At 42.4% G+C, this 14940-nt stretch overlaps 1 pseudogene; it reads left to right on the forward strand.

Moving 5' to 3' along the window:
- Positions 1-2738: 2738 nt before the first annotated feature.
- LOC106611103 (CDAN1-interacting nuclease 1-like) overlaps positions 2739-14940 on the forward strand; it is a 51281-nt pseudogene continuing 39079 nt past the window's right edge.

Consider the following 14940-nt stretch of genomic DNA (forward strand, 5'->3'; position numbering starts at 1 on the left):
TTTCATCTATAAAACTACCATGAAATCTATAAAACTACCATTACATCTGTAAAACTACCATAAAATCTCTTAAACTACCAATAGAAGCAGCATCAAATCTATAAACTACCATTTGAATCACCATCATATCTATGAAACTACCATTAAATCTTTAAAACTACCATCAAATCTATAAAACTACCATAACATCTATAAAACTACCATCAAATCATTAAAACTAACAACAAATCTATAAAACTACCATTAAATCTAAAGAACCATCATCAAATCTATTTAACTACCATCAAATCCATAAAACTACAATTAGAAGCTGCATCAAATCTGTAAAACTACCATGAAATCTATACAACTAACATCAAATCTATAAAACGACCATTACATCTGTAAAACTACCATCAAATCTATAAAACTACCATAACACCTATGAAACTACCATCAAATATATAACTACCATTACATTTATTAAACTACCATCAAATCTACAAAGCGAAAATCAAATCTATTAAACTACCATCAAATCTACAAAACTAACATTAGATGCAGCATAAAATCTATAAGCAACCATTAGAAGCAACTACCATCAAATCTATAAAACTACCATCAAATCTATAAAACCACCATTACATCTGTAAAACTACCATCAAATCTATAAAACTATCATCAAATCTTTAAAACTACCATCAATTCTATAAAACTACCATCAAATGTATAAAACTAGCATCAAATCTATAAAACTACTATTAAATCTATAAAACTACCATTACATCTGTAAAACTACCATCAAATCTATAAAACTACCATCAAATCTTTAAAACTACCATCAATCTATAAAACTACCATCAAATTTATAAAACTAACATTAGATGCAGAATCAAATCTATAAGCAACCATTGGAAGCACCATCAAATCTATAAAACTACCATCAAATCTATACAACTGCCATTAGAAGCAGCATCAAATCTATAAAACTACCATTATATCTATGCAACTACCATCAAATCTATAAAACTAGCATCAAATGTATAAAACTAGAATCAAATCTATAAAACTACCATTACATCTATAAAACTACCATTAGAAGCAGCATCAAATCTATAAATCTACCATTAAATCTATAAAACTACCATTACATCTATAAAACAACCAATAGAAGCAGTGTCAAATCTGTAAAACTACCATTACATCTGTAAAACTACCATCAAATCTATAAAACGACCATTACACCTATAAAACTACCATCAAATCTATAAAACTACCAAAACATCAATAAAACTACCATTAAATTTAAGAAACCATCATCGAATCTATGAAACTACCATCAAATCCATAAAACTACATTTGGTCTTCCCTGTGGCTCAGTTGGTGGAGCATGGTGTTTGCAACGCCAGCATGGTGTTTGCAACGCCAGGGTTGTGGGTTCAATTCCCACGGGGGGCTAGTACGAAAAGAAAAAAGAAAAAAAATGTATGAAATTAAATGAAAATGTATGCATTCACTACTGTAAGTCGCTCTGGATAAGAGCGTCTGCTAAATGACTAAAATGTAAATGTTGAAGCAGCATCAAATCTATAAAACTACCATCAAATCTATAAAACTACAATTACATCTGTAAAACTACCATCAAATCTATAATACTAACATCCAATCTATAAAACTACCATCAAATCTTTAAAACTACAATTAAACCTAAAAAACGACCATCAAATCTATGAAACTACCATCAAATCTACAAAACTACCATTAAATCTATAAAACTTTCATCCGAATGATCATAAAATCTATAAAACTACCATTATAAGCAGCATCAAATCAATTAAACTACCATCAAATCTTTAAAACTACCATTAGAAGCTGCATGAAATCTATAAACTACCAATAAATCTGTAGAACTACCATTTCATCTATAAAACCACCATTAGAAACAGCATCAAATCTATAAAACTACCATCAAATCTAAAAAAACTACCATCAAATCATAATTTCTGTAAAACTATCATCAAATCTATTAAACTACCATCAATCTACAAAAATACCATCACATTTATTAAACTACCATTAAATCTATAAAACGAATATCAAATCTATTAAACTACCATTAGAAGCAGCATCAAATCTATAAAACTACCATTATATCTATACAACTACCATCAAATCTATAAAACTAGCATCAAATCTATAAAACGACCATTTCATCTATAAAACTACCAATCGAAGATGCATCAAATCTATAGATCTACCATTACATCTATAAAACTACCATTAGAAACATCATCAAATCTATAAAACCACCATTACATCTGTAAAACTACCATTACATCTGTAAAACTACCATCAAATCTATAAAACGACCATTACGCCTATAAAACTACCATCAAATCTATAAAACTACCATTACATCTATTGAATTACCGTCAAATCTATAAAACTACCAACAAATCTGTAAAACTACCATTAAATCTACAAAAACATCATCAAATCTATTTAACTACCATCAAATCCATAAAACTATGATTAGAAGCAGCATCAAATCTATAAAATAACCATGAAATCTTTACAACTACAATTAGAAGCATTATCAAATCTATAAAACTACCATCAAATCTCTAAAACGACCATTAAATCTATAAAACTACCTTCAAATCTATAAAACTACCATCAAATCTATAAAACGAATATCAAATATATTAAACTACCATAGGCTAGAAATACTGCAGTAACACTGGCAGCAGCATGGTCATTTATGGAAAACCTGTTCTTGGTGTCTATATACTCTGTTGATCCTCCATCTTTGTATCTCCCCAGTCAATGTTACATTTCTGAAAGGTTTGTGATGGATATTTGGATTGGAACATTGCTGGGACTGGGATGACTTACCATAGCTTGTGTGTTGTGTTCTGTCCACTCTTTCTCTCTGCCCTACTCACAGCCTCCAAGCATGTCCTCAACAGCATGCTACAGGAGTCATCTTTGATTCCAGACCAGACTTTAGCCACTCACGTCTACCAGGTATTGGGTGAGGTACACGTTTGTATAGCAGATTACAATATAATTACTCACTGTAATATAAAAATGTAAACGCAACAATTTGAAAGAGGAAAAGGAAATCAGCCAATTGAAATAAATTCATTAGGCCCTAATCTATAGATTTAGCATGACTGGGAATACAGATATGCGTCTGTTGGGCACAGATACCTTAAAAAAAAGGTATGGCCGTGGATCAGAAAACCAGTTAGTATCTGGTGTGACCACCATTTGCCTCTTGCAGTGCGGCACATCTCCTTCGCATAGAGTTGATCAGGCTGTTGATTGTGGCTTGTGGAATGTTGTCCCAATCCGCTTCAATGGCTGTGCAAAGTTGCTGGATATTGGCGTGAACTGGCACACGCTGTTGTACAAGTAGATCCAGAGCATCCCAAACATGCTCAATGGGTGACATTTCTGGTGAGTATGCAGGCCATGGAAGAACTAGGACATTTTCAGCTTCCAGGAATTGTGTACAGCAGTGGTTCCCAACTCCTGTCCTCAAGTACCCCCAACAGCACACATTTTTGTTGTAGTCCATAACAAACGTATCTGATTCAACTCATTGAGGACTTGTTGTTTAGTTAACAAGTCGAATCAGGTGTGCTTGTCCGGGGCTACGAGCACGCAGATGAGCTTCCCTAAGACGATTTGTGCAGACATTCTTTGGTTGTGCAAACCCACATTTTCATCGGTTGTCCTGGTGGCTGGTCACAGACGATCCTGCAGGTGAAGAAGCCGGATGTGGAGGTGTGGTTACACATGGTTTGCAGTTGTGAGGCTGGTTGGACGTACTGCCAAATCCTCTAAAACGTTGGTGGTGGCTTATGGTAATGAACATAAGCCACCTCTGGTGGACAGCTCTGGTGGACAGCATGCCAATTGCATGCTCCCTCAACTTGAGACATCTGTGGCATTGTGTTGTGTGACAAAACTGCACATTTTAGTGAGGACTTTTATTGTCCCCAGCACAAGGTGCACCTGTGTAATGATCATGCTGTTTAATCACCTTCTTGATATGCCACACCTGTCAGGTGGATAGATTATCTTGGCAAAGGAGAAATGGTCACTAAAAGGGATGCAAACAAATTTGTGCGTATGAAACGTTTCTGTGATCTTTTATTTCAGCTCATGTAACATGGGACCAACACTTTACATGTTACGTTTATTTTTGTTCAGTGTAAAAATGTGTTATTGGAAATTAATCCATACAGTACCTTTCTCATGACTACTGAGCTATTGCAGCCAAGTTTTGCATGTGTGGGTAAAAACTTTGAAATATTAAACATGACTCATTATTTGTATTATTTAGTTTGACCTTGCCTTGTACTCCCAGGTTGTAAGCTGTTCATTCATAGTTGGCTCCTGAATGTTTGCAGTTTACCACTGGCCTGCAGACTAAGCATCAAGCTCACGTTTACTAATAAAGTCACGTCAGAGCCGCCGGTCACGCCTGCCAATCCGCCACTGTGTGTCTCCCGTGTTTTCTCCCCATCCCAGATTCCCCGACACTGTTTAACGGGTGTGTGGGTTTTTTCCCTCCCACTGCCTGCGTGCTGTAATATTTATTCCCCCTCTTTTCAGTGCACAATAAATGACTGCTGTTATGGACCACTGGTAGACTGCATCAAACGGTATCCTTTCCCATAAAATGTTAAGCCTGAAATTGACGAGGAGCTATTGAAGGGGATGAGATGTCTGGCTTCACCTGACATAAAAGTTCTGCTTCTGAGGGGAGGTGTTTCATCCTGCCTGCACCCTGCCATCCTCGTTGCAGGGGGTGGAGGAGAGGATGAGGCTGATGCAAATGTATCTCTCTTGTTCACAGAGTGAATCAGGCCCAATGTTCAATGCCACAGGAAGGGGATAGGCATGTTATTCACAGCCATTTTTATTTTCTTCAGGTGGGTTATGTGGCTCTTAAAATATGGCAACTCCAATCACAATAAAACAAAGGGATAGACAGGGGGTTGCTGTTTTTTAAGTCTAAGTTTAAGATGCCTTATAAAGGTTTTGTGTAATTTCAGCCAGTAGTTTTGAAAGTACCGCTCACAAGCCAAAACATGTCCCCAAAAATGATGCACAATTGTGTACAACGTCACCCATTTCGTATGATATGTTGCATTCTCCAAACAACAAAGAATTGTATATTAAGTTACGAATTCCAATTTGTACAATATGTAACGAATTTGGAAGTGCTTAAGATCCCGTTAAATGTCTTTAAGCAAAGTTAGAATTGTTTTGGTCCCCTGAAAATGTGAGTGTATGAATGAGCAGCAACGGACTACATTTAATATGGTTTAGGAAAATATTACTGTCTGGCATTAGTAAGACGTACTCTACTGCCATTATGCTCAGTTGACCATTTCCCTGTTAGCCTGTCTGCTCAGTGAAGAGACCAGTCTGAGAGTTATCAGCACCATGGAGAGTTCTTGGCATGTCACTGCCACATGAAATACAGCCCTCATAGCTACTACTCTCTCTACTCTTACTCTTTCTCGCTTGGTCACTCTCTTTTCTAGCAGGTCTCTCTCTCTCTCTCTTTCTCTCTCTCTGTCGGTCGGTCTAGCAGTGCAGACCTAGTGATCAGAGGGCTGGAGATGGGAAGTCATAGGCTGTCAATGCCAGGTCATCACCACCAGCACTTCTTCTCTCTTTCCCTCTCTCCCAGATAGGAGAGCTTGGGTTGGGGCAGCAAGCAGTCGGAGCGGGGGTCTATTTGCCTATTTAGGGGCAAGCAGCTGGGGACTGCTATGTTAGCTGGGGGGCATAAATGGGGTTGGGTGAGAAGGGAGGGGTAGTTCTCTGTTCACGGGCAGTCAACCCTGTCCTACCTTGGCCTCCATCCTCATCCCCCTCTTTACCTTTCACAATCCTCCCTCCAGTGTCAACTCACATTCATTCAGTCTGCCACGGCCAGTTCATGAAAACCGCCCCACTCCTATGTGCTTTTGGAACGGCTCCATGTGGACATCAGAAGATTGGCTCTGATGTGTGTGCCGCTCAGAGTATACATGTATTAATCGCTAGGTTTTTTTGGAGTGATTTGTGTGTGTGGGGTGGTTTAATGCCTGAAGGAGTTTTATCAGTTTTCCAAAAAGCAAATGATGCATGTTATCTGCCCCTTAATGAATGCAGAATGCTTTCCACGGTGTCTACCACAGTTTCCCTTGATTCACAATGGCATTTATTCTCAAGGCACATTATTGTTTTTAGGTTTTTTTCCTTTAGGGAAATTAGCAACACAGTTCAGGGGCTGTATGCATTTTGACAAATTGGCTAAATTAGCATTTGTTCTAGATTTTTGTTTTCGCTGAAAGTTCTGTCTCTTGTTGTTGTGTTTGAATATGAAGATTTGTTGTTACAGTTGAACTTTGATGAATGACCTTAAAACCCCTGCTCAGATTATGTACAGGCTAATATTGTGATGGCAGGAGCATATGATATGCATATCAAGCACAGAGCTTAGCAGGAGAGACCTGATATTAGCTGTCTGATCTGTCATGTGATGGGTAACTTTCGTTACTGTACCCCACACAGACACATACACGCGTGCGCACGCTTGGATTGCGTCCTACCTGACAGGTCGCTCCTACCAGGTGGCGTGGCGAGAATCTGTCTCCGCACCATGCGCTCTCACCACTGGTGTCCCCCAGGGCTCTGTTCTAGGCCCTCTCCTATTCTCGCTATACACCAAGTCACTTGGCTCTGTCATATCCTCACATGGTCTCTCCTATCATTGCTATGCAGACGACACACAATTAATCTTCTCCTTTCCCCCTTCTGATAACCAGGCGGCGAATCGCATCTCTGCATGTCTGTCAGACATATCAGTGTGGATGACGGATCACCACCTCAAGCTGAACCTCGGCAAGACGGAGCTGCCTTTCCTCCCGGGGAAGGACTGCCCGTTCCATGATCTCACCATCACGGTTGACAACTCCATTGTGTCCTCCTCCCAGAGTGCTAAGAACCTTGGCGTGATCCTGGACAACACCCTGTCGTTCTCCACTAACATCAAGGCGGTGACCCGATCCTGTAGGTTCTTGCTCTACAACATTCGCAGAGTACGACCCTGCCTCACACAGGAAGCGGCGCAGGTCCTAATCCAGGCACTTGTCATCTCCCGTCTGGATTACTGCAACTCGCTGTTGGCTGGGCTCCCTGCCTGTGCCATTAAACCCCTACAACTCATCCAGAACGCCGCAGCCCGTCTGGTGTTCAACCTTCCCAAGTTCTCTCACGTCACCCCGCTCCTCCGCTCTCTCCACTGGCTTCCAGTTGAAGCTCGCATCCGCTACAAGACCATGGTGATTGCCTACGGAGCTGTGAAGGGAACGGCACCTCCATACCTTCAGGCTCTGATCAGGCCCTACACCCAAACAAGGGCACTGTGTTCATCCACCTCTGGCCTGCTGGCCCCCCTACCTCTGAGGAAGCACAGTTCCCGCTCAGCCCAGTCAAAACTGTTCGCTGCTCTGGCACCCCAATGGTGGAACAAGCTCCCTCACGACGCCAGGACAGCGGAGTCAATCACCACCTTCCGTAGACACCCGAAACCCCACCTCTTTAAGGAATACCTAGGATAGGATAAAGTAATCCTTCTAACCCCCCCCCCCCCCTTAAAAGATTTAGATGCACTATTGTAAAGTGGTTGTTCCACTGGATATCATAAGGTGAATGCACCAATTTGTAAGTCGCTCTGGATAAGAGCGTCTGCTAAATGACTTAAATGTAAATGTAAATGTTAACTCCCGCACACACTCACATTGTTGCCACAGCAACCCTTTAAGCAAGGCTTGCCGTTTCTATAGCAACCCAATTGGCAGGTAAAAAAGTCCCTTTTGCAGTAGAATTTGATAGATTTGGAGGGAAGCTTTATTCACCCTCGAATGCCGTTTCATGTATCATTAATGAGCGGTGAATGCTGTATAAATACAATGCTTCAGGTTGTGAGTCATACTTCAAAATGAGCTTAAGACTACAATACTATGTGCTTGATTTTATCTAGACTAGAGGGACATCAGTGTTTGTCCTTTGAAAAGTGAATGAAAGTTACTGAGTGTTGGTGGGTTTCCGTAACCTTTCACCCATAGTGCTATTGGCCAGGAGGCCGACGTGCTCCAACGTGACAAACTGAAGGAGAGAAACCTGTCCTTAGGTAAAACTACACCTCCCTCACACACAGTCTCTCACACACCACAACAGTTAGCTAAGGTAATCTGTCCTTGCATTGATTCTGTTCTCAGGGGGAGAGTTAGAAAGGAAACGTGGACATGATTGATGTAGTGGGTGGTATCTCCCATTGATTTACTAACAACCAGGAGCTATGTTATCTAATACCCTGTATGTTTAATTCATGCACTCACCCAGTATGAATATTTGATCAAATAAGAGCTTCAAATATACAGGCCTAATGTTTGATCCTCCCAGGTTTCCCCACTCAACCCTTTTCAATTACAACATTCTACAAAATGGTCCCTTTCTGCCCAGATAGATTTTACAATTGATTACCTTCACCTCCTGCCTCCTGAATGAGAGAGGAGGAACATGGAGATGTATCTGTTATTTTAATATTGTTGCTGTTTAAATGGTCATCTGCAGTAGGAAGACATTATAGTCTTAAAAAGTAGTCAGTTGTAGTCTCATGAACAGATTATTAATCCAATAAAATGTTTGCTTATTTAACACCAACACGTTGCTGAATTCATCTCTTGTAACGTGGTTTTAATGTTCTAATAGCTAATAAGCTTAGTCAGTTTTTAGCCATAATCACGCGGTTGACCATGAGAATTGGTCATTTCCCCTCCAGCAACACTAGAGGCTTTTCAAACGTGTCTTCTAGGTTAGTGTTGCCCTCCCCCCTTACACTATTGTGTTGTCCAGAGGCTTTATGTCAAGGTAGTGAGTGTCCAGGTGTGAAATTTCACCCCATCCCCTCGGTCAGATGAGTGATGAAGAAAACAAGTCATTCCCCCGTCATTAAGAAGATATTATTTATTTGGGCCGGCGGTGCTGACCTTTCTCCAGGCCTGCGTGGAGTACTGTTCTAAAACTGTCAGAGTTTGGGGGCCACGGAGGCAGCCCTGCCTCACGACACCCGGCCTGATAAATGGATTGGAAATAAGCTCCCCGACAGTGGGGACGGACCATTAATTTTAATCAAAGGTGGTGTAAAAAGGCGATCAGCCTCGCATGACAATGTCAACAGCCCGGTAAGTGTTAGGAGAGAGACCACACCACACAGCCCCTCCACCACCACTATGGACCTCGGGGTGGAGGCTGCCTGCCACAGACCTTCGCTTCTCCTCTTTCAACCCCCCCCCCCCCCCCCCCCCCACCCCACACCTTCCCTCTCCCCCTCTCTGGCCCATTAGTCGAGCTTGGCTGGCTACGAAGAGGCAGGCCTCCGGAATTGAATGACCTGGTCAGCCTGAGATTTAATGGAGAAATCAGGTGTTGGGCGGATAATGGCCAAAGCGCGCCAGGAGTCAAGGACAATGGCTGCGGCCCGTGCAGGCAGGGGTCAGGCTCACAGCGGCTATAATGCCAACCCTGTCTGTCCCCTTTATGCTTTATGAAGCTCCACCAACCCATCTACTGCTGAAGCTAGTGGAGAGTGGAGTAACTACCAGGCTTTATAGACATTGTGCAGTGGTTCCGCAGTAATTGTCAGATATAGTTAATGGTTTCACTGTTTCCTGCTGTCCTAGGCTGTGTCTCGGTGCTTTTGCAACTGAGCTTTTGTTATCACTGCTGTGGTGGTAAAGAAAGGCATCTTGGGTAAAATATGCTGGTGAGTGTGAAATGGCTACTGGAGCTTTGAAGGGTCAATCTGGAGAAATTAGAATCTAAGGTAAAACATGTGAGTGCATAAAACATACACTGTAGGTTGTCACCAAATAAGTGCCCATGTTTCTTTATCTCTATGATATGGTCAAATGCCAAAATGACTGTGATTGCTGTAGATGAAAACCAACTGTAAACCAAAGGTTATGACAAGACGCCTGACATTATCCTGGAGGTGCCAATTGGTACGTATTTATTTACATTATAAATGTCAATGATTTTATTTCATTTTGATGTGTAAACACTATGGTCAGTTGGCTATGATAGCTAGTCTTTTACAGTTCTCTTGGATATTTACAAGGGTGTGAAGCCTTTCTCATAACAGTACACATGTCCTTCCATGCTAGTTGCCATTCTAGTTGATATCACTGAAAAGCTTCAAAGTTAATTTAGCACCAAAATGTCACGTCTCCTCCAAATGCTAGTTGTGTGACTTGCCCGACTACACTGTCTGATTGTTGCAGTCTACAATATAATACGTTTATACACTATGCTTGTGTTTTTTATTATAATGGACCGATAGATACTCAAAAGCACTGTTCTCATTTGGAAACATCTTAGGCGTGATTGTAAATGCTAGGTTAGACCAGGGTAAATGCACAGATCTGACTATCCTACGACCTTTGTGTTTTCTTGTTTCAGCTGTGGATGGCCATATCGTCCACTGGATTGAGAGCAAGGCCTTGTTTGGGCATGACCACAGCCATTGCACCTACCTGAACAAGCAGTTCTGGATCTACTGGAAAAGGTGTGTCTTCTCAGTAGAATCCATTATGCATCACCAAACCTGCAGTATACTATGCTTGCAATACACTTTCTAACATCTCCCAAACATTCCCTTTTCATATCATTAGCCGCTCCCCACTTTTAAAGTCTTCTGAAGGCAGGTCATATAGTTGTGTTTAAGACAACTTCCTTCCAATGCAGGCCATGTCCAGTACAAACCTCCACACAGTGTAACATGACCCACTTCCTCCCAAAAAGGCTCAACGTATGAACATACATGTAGTAGGACAACATTACAACACTAGTCACATCCATCCTGGTCCTGGGGTCTGAATGAACATACATGTAGTAGGATAACATTACAACACTAGTCACATCCATCCTGGTCCTGGGGTCTGAATGAACATACATGTAGTAGGACTACATTACAACACTAGTCACATCCATCCTGGTCCTGGGGTCTGAATGAACATACATGTAGTAGGACTACATTACAACACTAGTCACATCCATCCTGGTCCTGGGGTCTGAATGAACATACATGTAGTAGGACTACATTACAACACTAGTCACATCCATCCTGGTCCTGGGGTCTGAATGAACATACATGTAGTAGGACTACATTACAACACTAGTCACATCCATCCTGGTCCTGGGGTCTGAATGAACATACATGTAGTAGGACTACATTACAACACTAGTCACATCCATCCTGGTCCTGGGGGTCCTTGAGAACTTCTCAGAGCTGGCTACCTCGCCGTGGCTGGATTGTTTTTCCAGAGTACACAACACGTTGTTTAAGATTGGAAACAGAGCTACATACGGGTGATTAATCCCTTACATCTGTTGTCATAAGAACCCCTTGACAGGATCGAGAGACGGGGGGCTGGATGGTCCCACACTGGGGAGGAACAGAGGCGTGCTGCCCGTCTCATGTAATGGCCCCTCTGTCAGACCTCAACCACAACGCACCATACATGCAGTACAGGACCTCTTGTCATTGTCTCTGAGTAGCACTTGCACTCCAGGCATCTGCCAGGGAGTCTCTGAGAAGGAAGCCAGGCCCACGACATCTCCCTCGAGGAGGATACAAAGTTTGAAAACAAACTGTAGCGACAGTAAAGGGGAAGGGAAGTGAGGTATGTGGGGGTGTAAACAGCTGTTTGTGGATTCAGCTTTCTCAGAAGTGAAAAGTATTTTCTTATTTTATATAGCAAATGTACAAATGGTGCTCAAGGAGAAATCCTTAGTCCTTGGGTTGTACTGGTGAAATGATTGATGATGTGTACCGGAGCGTCATTCACAGTGTTGTGGCTCATATATCCCATAGCGTCCCTCTGAGTGCCCACTCACTCGCCCTGTGGCCATCAGAGGCTTCTCTTACTCCCTCACCTTGGTGATGGCTTCCGTAGCGCCTGGCACCATGGAGACCTCACCTTGCATGTTTAGTAACTAGGCGACCGACACAACAACCAAGTGTGCTTGTGTCAGGGCATGGAAGAAGCGAAATGAGGAACCAAAGCGCTCGCGCGTGGCCTCTCTCCCTCTATCCTGGCCTCAACCATAGCTTCCAAACTCACTGAGCCTGAAAGGGCGACCCTACCGCCCCGCTCCTGATGCTGTGGCTGCTACAGCCCCAGCCCCCCTCAGCTGTGACGGCTGGCTGACACATAGTGACATGGCAGGCCAGTGCCGGAAGGTTCCAGATTCTCCATGCTGTGACCAGAGAACAGGCAGAGCCCGGCTGTGTGGGGAGGCTGCAGCAGGGAGAACATAGACACAGTTGTCACTTTGTCATAAGGTCATAATGGCAGAGTAATATGATTGGGCCTATCTGATTGCCAGTAGTGTGATAATGACAGTTATGATTGACAGCACTTTGTCAGTTTTGTACATCTATCACAAATATAATCACTTGGATTATGTTGATGATATTACTGATATTTATATTAAAACGTAAATTAGGCAATTGAGGTGAACGGCATGGATTGTTATACAGCAGGGGGGTGTTAAGCATGTTTATAGACAAATGACTTCCTGATTGACTTAACAGATGCCATTAGCCCAAACATCTGTCTTCCAGGGAGGATGATTCAACAAAGTACTGAGCAGTGAAATTAGAGAGACTAGCAGGATGCCAAGGTCATAATCAACAATGTGTTTTATTTTCTCAGTCTAATATAGTTTTATTTGGAAATGGCATGCAGGGTAGGGGGGAAGCACTCTGCTGAGGCATTTGATAATATTGGGGACCCCAGGAACCCACTCACTGGAGTGTGACATTCAAAGGACCATCACCTTTGATGGCTGACATTTTTAATAGGCCACATTAAAGAAGCACCTTTAAGAAGGTTTGTTGACCAGAAAAAAGCTTCGCCCGGGATCCAGAACATTCCTAAACCATGAGGGGGTGACCAGCAATTAATAACAAAACACTTGAATCAGAACTGTCTCAGTCAATCAACTGAGACAGCATCATATACGAGTCAACGTTTGATTCCTATTAGATCCTATGATTAGTACCACAGGCAGCATGACACGGCAGCAATAACAACAGACTGAGACTCTGAGGTCCATGTACCCTAGTCTGTTGTACGGACGAAAATAGCACATCTACCTGCTTCAACGAAAGCACATTGTATTAGACTAGAGTTATGGCATATAGACTGATTGGAAGATGGCTGCTCTAAGCCTAAGAACCTAAGAAATCTGTCCATTCCAATCTTCATTGGGATTCAGTGCAGCGGCCTTGTCGGGGTGCGTTAAGGAACTGACAGTGTAGATCCCATCATGTCAGCCAGAGGCCTGGTCAGATAAACGCTGTCGTGTCAAAAAAATGTCTGTCCCTTCAGACCCCACCTTTCCCAGCACCCTTGTAATTTTTAATTGACATTTACTGCTGACATTTTGTATGCTCTCCCTCGTATTGTTAGGCCTGCATCGTAGAGTCTGGGAAGCATGAGCTGCCCCTGCACTTGTGTGTGTTTGTGTCGAGGGAGGAAGGCAATGAATCTGGGGTCACTGCATTGTTTGCAGTCACAACCATGTCAAGCCACAGAGAGGGAGAGCAAACGAGGGAGGGAGGGAGGGAGGGAGAATGATGGGGTGACATCATTCTCCCTTCTCTTCTCATTAGCGGTATCATTTCATGTGACGGGTCCTGGAGGGCTCAGGGCCTTTGTTTGTCCATTCCTTCATTCCTTCATTCCTCCAAGACAGGTTCCAGTGGAGCCAGTCCCAGCCCTTTGGTTTCTCATCAACATGACCTTGTAATACCACCACCACATTGTTTATAACTTCACTACTCCTGACTGACGTTTACAGTGATTTGTTTATTTTTTCATGTATTTTACCCCCCTGCCTTTTAACCAAACTCCAGCACACAGAGCTCGTGTTAATTGTTCTTTGTTTGCCCTCCAGTCTTACAAAGTGAGCAACGGCTGTGTGTGTCCTCGAAACTAAAACGACATAACTAATTTTCCCTCCAAAGCCCTCACCAACAGCATTCATCATCCAAACAATAGTCTTGCCAACTCACTAACCTCATATTCAACCTCTCTTTAGTGGAGTGAGGGGTAATGATGCTGAGCTGAGGCTCCGCCTCCAAGAACAGAGAAGGAACTGCCTGGAAATTTAAAAAAAAAGTGTTGTTCAGGCCCAGTGCCTGGATGAGATGGCACGACATCTCCACGGCAGCCTTTGGTCTCCTCTACCCATCAATCTCTGCTGGTGGTGTTCCAGACTCCGAGGCAGACAGAGAGGAAAGGCAGCCCTACTGACAGACGGGCAGATCATTGAGATATCCATCTCCCCCAACTATCAGAGTTGCATAAAAACGATTCACTTGCCGGTGAATATTAAACACATAATGAGCCTGCTGTGTGTTTTAGGAGAGGTGGGTAAGGTTAAACGGAACACGGCATGAAATGAAATATGGGCCCCGTGTTGCCCAAGGAACTGCCCCACCTCTGCCCCCCAATGATGATGTAAATCATTTGTTGGCAAAGTTGCCCTAATAAATACTGGGTGGTGGTGATAACAGGAGAGAATATGTCTCTGTTGTGTAATCAATGTGTTTCTTCTAGACGTACAGTAATTTATTATGCAGACGTTGGTTGGCAATTAGCCTTTGTCTATCTGAATTAGGGCTGTAACGATTATGGTATTTTGGGTAACGGTTAAATGTCATGCAAATGGTCACAGTTATTGTCATTTTTGGTGAATAATTTTTTGAGCTTGTAATGTATCATAATGCATCTTTGAAAATGAGCTATGACATACAGTACCTAATGAATACAACACAGCTTTTGTGACACCCCTGTCAAAAAAACAAATGGATTTGAC

The sequence above is a fragment of the Salmo salar genome, chromosome 09 (genome assembly GCF_965601325.2).
Source record: "Salmo salar chromosome 09, fSalSal1, whole genome shotgun sequence".
Lineage (NCBI taxonomy): Eukaryota > Metazoa > Chordata > Actinopteri > Salmoniformes > Salmonidae > Salmo > Salmo salar.